This window comes from Episyrphus balteatus, chromosome 2, assembly GCF_945859705.1.
Source record: "Episyrphus balteatus chromosome 2, idEpiBalt1.1, whole genome shotgun sequence".
NCBI classification, from domain to species: Eukaryota; Metazoa; Arthropoda; class Insecta; order Diptera; family Syrphidae; genus Episyrphus; species Episyrphus balteatus.
In genome coordinates this window covers 102331556-102339477 of record NC_079135.1, presented here as the reverse complement: position 1 = coordinate 102339477, position 7922 = coordinate 102331556, and positions in this window count along the sequence as shown.

Below are 7922 nucleotides of genomic sequence, written 5' to 3'. Positions count from 1 at the left end.
AGCGCATAATGGGTCACATCCTGGACTTGTCTATACACATTTTTCTTCTATACATTTTCTACCTACTATCATTGCGCCATACTATCACCATCACCATCACAGGCCAACCAACCGACCATCATCATCACCGGTAGAGATGTTTCCGGTTACATTTTGACTAGAGCGACAAAAGTTCACTATAAGAAAAGGGTTTATATGTCTCCAAGAGTATTTCCATTTCCTGTTTCTGTTTTGTGCGGTTGACATTGCTGTTGTTGAGTATTAGTTTTTTTTTTTTTTATTTTTCTATCCTTTTCTTGTTGTTGTGTCGTATTCTTGTTTTTAATAATAAAATAATTTTCCCCAAAATTCTGGGTAAGTTGTCTTTGAAAAAGCAAAAGCGAAGACAAGGACAATGAAGCTTGCAGATGGGAAGATGGTAAAAAGGCAACAGCAACCAGTGTGTAAGAAGTATAGTAATGTAGAAAAGTAGTTTCCTACAACTAATCAGGATGTTGAGATGTTTCGGTCATGGATAGGTGGTTTCAATTGTCTTCTCTCTGTGTGTCTGTTTCTATTTTTGGGAATAAAAGTTAACTTCTTCTTCCGGAAATAGTTTTCATTTTGACGTGATACTACGATGTATTATTTTTGGGGTTGAAAGAAAAACTCTAGAAGTGACTAGAAAGAGTTTTTTTTTTTGACAAAATGGAATAAGGTAATCAAGAAATGTTTCGCGCAAGAAAATTTCCTTGAATGACATCATGACGAACTTTTCAAAGTTACATAGTTAATATTGGAATAAGCATCATTAAATTCGAGTATTACTCGTATAGTTTGTGATTTGTTAATTGAAAAATTACATTACGTTGATTTAACTACCTTTAGTCTTCATGACAAATCAGGACTTCAAGAAGCAAAAAGTATGCTTTTAAGACCACTTTTAAGATACGAATTTATGAAAGAAAAAAGTCTTTATGACAAATTAGGATTTTACGAAGCAAAAATTATGAGCTTGAGACCTCTTTTAAGATGCGAATTTATGGAAGAAAAAAGTCTTCATGACGAATAAGGACTTCAAAAAGCAAAAAGTATGCTTTTAAGACCACTTTTAAGATACGAATTTATGAAAGAAAAAAGTCTTCATGACAAATTAGGACCTTACGACACAAAAACCATGCCCCTAAGACCTCTTTTAAGATGCGAATTTATGAAAGAAAAAAGTCTTCATGACGAATTAGGACTTTAGGTACAAAAATTATGCCCCTAAGACCTCTTTGAAAATGCGAATTTATGAAAGAAAAAAGTCTTCATGACGAATAAGGACTTTACGTAACAAAAAATAAGAGATTAAGACCCCTTTTAAGATGCAAATTTATGAAAGAAAAAAGCCTTCATGACGAATTAGGACTACACGAAGCAAAAATTATGACCTTGAGACCTCTTTTTAGATGCGTATTAATGAAAGAAAAAAGTCTGCATGACGAATTAGGACTTTAAGTAAAAAAAATTATGCCCCGAAGACCTCTTTTAAGATGCGAATTTATAAAAAAAAAGTCTACATGACGAATTAGGACTTTACGTAAAAAAAATTATGCCCCTAAGACCTCTTTTAAGATGCGAAATTATGAAAGAAAGAAGTCTAAATGACGAATTAGGACTTAAAGTTAAAATTATGCCCCTAAGACCTCTTTTAAAATGCGAATTTATGAAAGAAAAAGTCTTCATGATGAATTAGGAATTTACGTAACAAAAAATAAGAGATTAAGACCCCTTTTAAGATGCAAATTTATGAAACGAAAAGTCTTCATGACGATTTTTTGATATAAAAACCGTTTTTCACCTAGATGCTGGTTTTAGAAATTTAAAAACCCCCAAAAGCCACCAAATTACAAAATAAGTGAAAATATAACCACTTGATCCAGAGCACAATAACTGTCCGCAGTAATGTGGCTTTTTGTTGTTGTCGACCTGGTTACATCAAATGAATTGATGACAAGTTAACGTACACAAATGTGACATTTCCATGATGCATCGAATGTCCTAAAATGCCTGCGTTACACAAATTGACCTCTTTTTGGCAAAAATTTAAACTAAATCATTAAATGCAATTCCAATGATGATTATTCCTGGTAAAATCGTTGTAATTCATTGCTAGGTTTAATGTCGTGCAACGTTTTATTAATACTTGAACATCATCGAGAAATGATGATGACGCTAAATCTGCTGCAATGACGAAAGAATGATAGTAACGATGTCACCATCAGGTAACAAACACACACACACATGACACAGCTCATACTCGATACTCCTCATGGCCATTAGGATGTGGGAATAAAATCGAGGTAACTCTGTCTCTATAGAATACCGCGCTACAACCGACGCGACGTGGCATTGTAAATCAAAATGAATTTGATAGGTCATAGGTACAACTATGGTATAACTACGGTACAACTACGGTTTAGGTATATATGGCCTTAATGAATCAGTGATAATAATTCATATTGTATCGCTATACATTTGCCAAGTTTAGCTCTCGTCCTCGATAAAGCTGTAGGTCTCATTTGGAATGTCCTCGTCATCGTCCTCGGCATCGGCATCGGCATCAGTGGAGTGCAGCTTGATGGAGGTGTGTGTTGTATGTATCAAACATGAATATCATAACGATGGATATTTTTGACGTGTCAGTTTAATAGTGACACGAAGCTCAACGACAACGATTCTAGCTATTTCGTGCAACTTTTTGTGGCTAACACGGAATATAGATGAACTCACATACAAAGGTTAAAACAACTGCCCTTGCAAAAGATTATGTCTATAACGGTTATGCGAATATTGACGATGTCAATTTATTGAGGATTGCTAGAATCTTTACAAAGTATGTGTACCTCACTAACCTGTACAGCAGTTGTTGGAATTATTGTCATGTAAATCATTTTCAGTTCTTTGGAAGAGCGATAGAAATGCCATTGCGGAATGGCATACAGAGAGTTGGATGGAAATAGTTTTTGAGTGAAAAGGTGGAGAATGTTTTTTGTGTGAGACAGATTTACCAGGAATTGATTGCCGGTTTTTGAAGGATTTGTACATTTTTTTTTTTTAAATATTTCAATATCTCTCGATGATGTGTGGTGATGGTACCTAGGTAGATTGTGGATAGTTAGGATATTAGTTTTGGAGGTTTTTTATACTGCGTATTTGAGGATTTACATATTTGGTGTATAAAACAAGTAAAGTTTTACTTTAGAAAGAGTTAGGTATCGTAGGTATTTTGTATATAAAAAAATGCTAGAATCAATTAGTTTACTTTAAAGGATTGAAAAACTATGAAGAGTCATTAAACTTGGTGAAACGAAAGTGGAGGAATGGATTTTACCTTATAGTTAGTTTCGAGCTGCAAAAATAAAACAAGGAGTATTTTCGTTCAAAAGTGAATATGTGAATATGTGTTTGAAAAAGAAATATTTTTATCATTCATCACTTTTGGAGCATAACTACATATAAGGTAGGACTTATGTGGCAAAGTAATGGTAAAAATGCCAATTATAATGAAATAAATTTGTGCAATGTGGCTTATAAAATCGTACCTTTGAATAAAAATAACCACTATTAAATAACTATCTTGATCTCTTACTTTCTCGCACTAAAAAAGGTTCAAAAATCACAATTTTGGTCCGAATTTTTTTTTTTTTAACTTTTTTCTATTTCCCGGACTAAGACAAATTGAATGGAGCTGTAAAAATATCAATTAAAAAAAATGCATTTGAAATTTAAAAAGAATATTTATTGCAACTCAAAAAAATATGCATTACAAAAATTTATTGCAACTGTGAAAAAATACTTTAAAAATTAACATTGTAGGACCAGGTTTTCGTCCTTGATGTTTGTGGGTGTGACTACACACTATTGTGTAGTATCAGTTCTCAAATTTCTCAACAAAGTTGAATGAAAAGACGTATTGTTGTATTTTCAAATAGAAATATAAACAATTTTATTAATAAAATAATTGAGAAATTTAAATTACGTTAAATGAAATGAGTTGGCAACCATAAACTGCGTTGAACTACTTTTTGTAAAATATTAAGGCGCTTTGAAGAAAACGTCGTAAATAATAAAAAATAATTAAACGATTTAAGGTTGGCTTATAATTAAAGCCCCTCCCCCTGGTGTGATACTTTTTTGAGAACGTTAGCGCTAGGCAACCTTTGCTCAATGAAATATCAAACAAGAGTGATTTGTTTTGAATCAAGCTCTGCCTTTTATATGATTTTTGAAATAATTTTAAATCAATGAAATATATGATTACAAACATAAATTATTTTAAAGTGATTAAACATGAAGTATTAATTTAGAATATTGAACATTTAAATGAGAATTATATGAATTAACAGTAAATGGATGTCTTATAATTTTGCATTAAAAATACAAATATTTTGCAATAAGAAAAAATTTATTGCAAATAAAAAATTTTCTGCATACAAAATCAAATTCGCACGTACTTGCTCTTATGTTAAAAGTTTTTTAAAGTGTTGTTTTTTGTATAGCATTCATAAAACAAAAATTTCTTTTATCTATTAATTTTATATGAAATGTAAAAATGGATTAAAATTGTTTTGTGTTTTTTACAAAAATACCCTTTTAAATGGTTCACGTTTTCAAAATGAGTATGGCATTTAATCACTTGTTTAACAAAGAATTTGTTTTTTTTTTTCGGAAATTGTAGGAACAGTTTTTTGAAAAAAAAAATTAAAAATTTCAAATATTTATCAAAAGAAATTGGTATTCTATTGTGAAGAAATCATTATTCGATATATGAAAACAAAATTTAAAAAAAACTATCGACCTGTTTTCAAAAAATTGAATCCATTTCAAAAAATCATAATCAGACACTCTCATTTTCATATTACAAAATAGTCTTGTCTTAATTATAATTCTGAAGAAACATTGCTCCAACACTTTGACTTCTAAAACTCTTAAAAAAAAAAATATAAAACATTCCTTTAAAAAAAAATTAGACCAACCTACCAACTTAAGAAAATATTTACACAAATTTTTACAAACTAATTTTTACGATACAAAAGAGATCCTATTGTATTGAATTCTAGGAATCTGATTAATATGTTAACTCGTCCCTCTGAATGTACTTTACACACAATGCAAAACAGCAACGTTTATCATAGATTAACAATAAACAGTCATTTTCTCTTCTCAAAGTTTAACTTTTAGACCTTTAACCGTTTATGTTAAAAAAAAGTGTCATTTTAAAACTTGTAATCTATTTCGTATTAATCATTGCATTATCCATCCATGTCATGCATTCTTCTTTCTTTTATTTTTAACCACCATGCAAATTGATATAACTTACTGTAAACTCATTGCGTTCGCTTAACATTATTATCTCTTTAAAAACCCCAATTTTAATTTTTTTTTTTTGAAATTGAAAAACCAGAGCACATTATCACACAGCTTTTCCAACAATTTCTGTGCTATAAGGCGTTAAAAAATCATTTAGGCGTCATAAATCAAGTGAAAAATAAAAGGATTTTTTTCCCTTATTCACATCTACTGAATACCCTCTCAAACCCTTTTAAAAAAGTCACTGCAATAAACGCAATGAAATAATAACACGAACTAAAGAAAAAAAAATAATAAAAGGGAAATTCTGCGGAAATCAGCAGAGATCCTTTCGATTAATTTTTCATTAAACGTCCTTAGAATCCAAACCAAAGGAAAGTAAAAGAGAATAAAAAAAAAAAAAATAATTCAAACAAAAAAAAAAGGAGAGAGAAAACTTTTCCCCAAAGCAATTTTGCGAACATTAAAAATTCATTTATTCATCCCCAAAAAAAAGGGGATATCTAATCATGAATGTTCCACCTTTCAACCAAAAGCTGCAAACATAACGAGCCGGATGATGGTAAATAAACAAAAAATACAAAAAAAAAAACTGCAGCAACAATATTATATCTTTGAAAATATTAGCATTAATTTAAAAGAGGTAATTTTTTTTTGGGATGTAAGTTATGATTTTGCTTTGATCATTTTTTTTTAGAACGTAGTTAAAATATGGTAGTTTTAGGGCACTTAGCACTCAAAGTCTCTTTAATTCTTCAGTGTTTGATTATGAATGCTTAAAATATTATGCTAGCTTAACAAAAAAGTTGGATATCTATTAAAAGTTTGAATTTAAATATGTAGTTCATTGCAATTAAAGAAGGTGTCCCATTTCATAACTACTGTAAATATTTTTTTTTATATTAAACACCGCAGGTGTTTAAAATTTTACAAAAAATATTTGTTTTTGGTCTTTGTATCGAAACAAATCAAGGGGCACGGTAGTGCCCAGCCAAGTTCTCTAGCAACTTTGGCACTACACCCTTATTTACAGGAAACAACTCAGGCAATTTTCGACCCCCCTCTAACTTCCACACCAAAGATGCTAGAAATTTCAAACTCACTACATTTGTTGAGCTCGTAAAAACCAAACTCCTCACAAAATTTCAGCCTCCTACGATGAGTAGTTTCTGAGTATAGGGCTTCAAAAATCGCAAAAACCGTAACTGACTCACTGACTCACTGACAGATCATCAAAATTATGGAGAACTTCCCGATATCGTAGAAACTTGAAATTTTACACGGTGATAGGACTTGTGGTGTATACAAAGGAAAAAATCGAAAATTTGAGATTTTCAATTCAGGGGGCGTGGCATCCGCCCATTTCCGCTGAATTTTCATCATATATTATAGAGCACTTCTGATTATCGTAGAATCTTGAAATTTGGTAGAATAGTAGAGCTGGTAGTTAATACAAAGGAAAAAATTTAAAACTTGAGAATTTCAGCCAGGGGGCGTGGCAACCGCCCATTTCCGCTGAATTTTCATAAATTATTATAGAGCACTTCTGAATGTCGTAGAATCTTGAAATTTGGTAGAATAGTAGAGCTAGTAGTTTATACAAAGGAAAAAATTTAAAACTTGAGAATTTCAGCCAGGGGGCGTGGCAACCGCCCATTTCCGCTGAATTTTCATAAATTATTATAGAGCACTTCTGATTGTCGTAGAATCTTGAAATTTGGTAGAATGGTAGAGCTGGTAGTTTATACAAAGGAACAAATTTAAAATTTGAGAATTTCAGCCAGGGGGCGTGGCAACCGCCCATTTCCGCTGAATTTTCATAAATTATTATAGAGCACTTCTGATTGTCGTAGAATCTTATAATTTGGTAGAATAGTAGAGCTGGTAGTTTATACAAAGGAATAAATTTAAAATTTGAGAATTTCAGCCAGGGGGCGTGGCAACCGCCCATTTCCGCTGAATTTTCATAAATTATTATAGAGCACTTCTGATTGTCGTAGAATCTTGAAATTTGGTAGAATAGTAGAGCTGGTAGTTCATACAAAGGAAAAAATTTAAAACTTGAGAATTTCAGCCAGGGGGCGTGGCAACCGCCCATTTCCGCTGAGTTTTCATAAATTATTATAGAGCACTTCTGATTGTCGTAGAATCTTGAAATTTGGTAGAATGGTAGAGCTGGTAGTTTATACAAAGGAAAAAATTTTAAATTTGAGAATTTCAGCCAGGGGGCGTGGCAACCGGCATTCCCGCTGAATTTTCATCAAATATTATAGAGCACTTCTGATTGTCGTAGAATCTTGAAATTTGGTAGAATGGTGGAGCTGGTAGTTTACACAAAGGAAACAATTTAAAGTTTGAGAATTTCAGGCAGGGGGCGTGGCAACCACCCATTTTCACTGAATTTTCATCAAATATAGAGATTTTATATTCTACAGCCATACCTTGCAAAAAGTAGTGAAATCACAACAAAAACATTACTGTTAAAAAAGAGCCAAGTTCTCTTATATTGAAATTATGCTGGCACAAATAGTACTGAGATGTAAAAGTGTACCAAGTTCTAAAGTTTGGGTTCAAATTCGTATCAATAA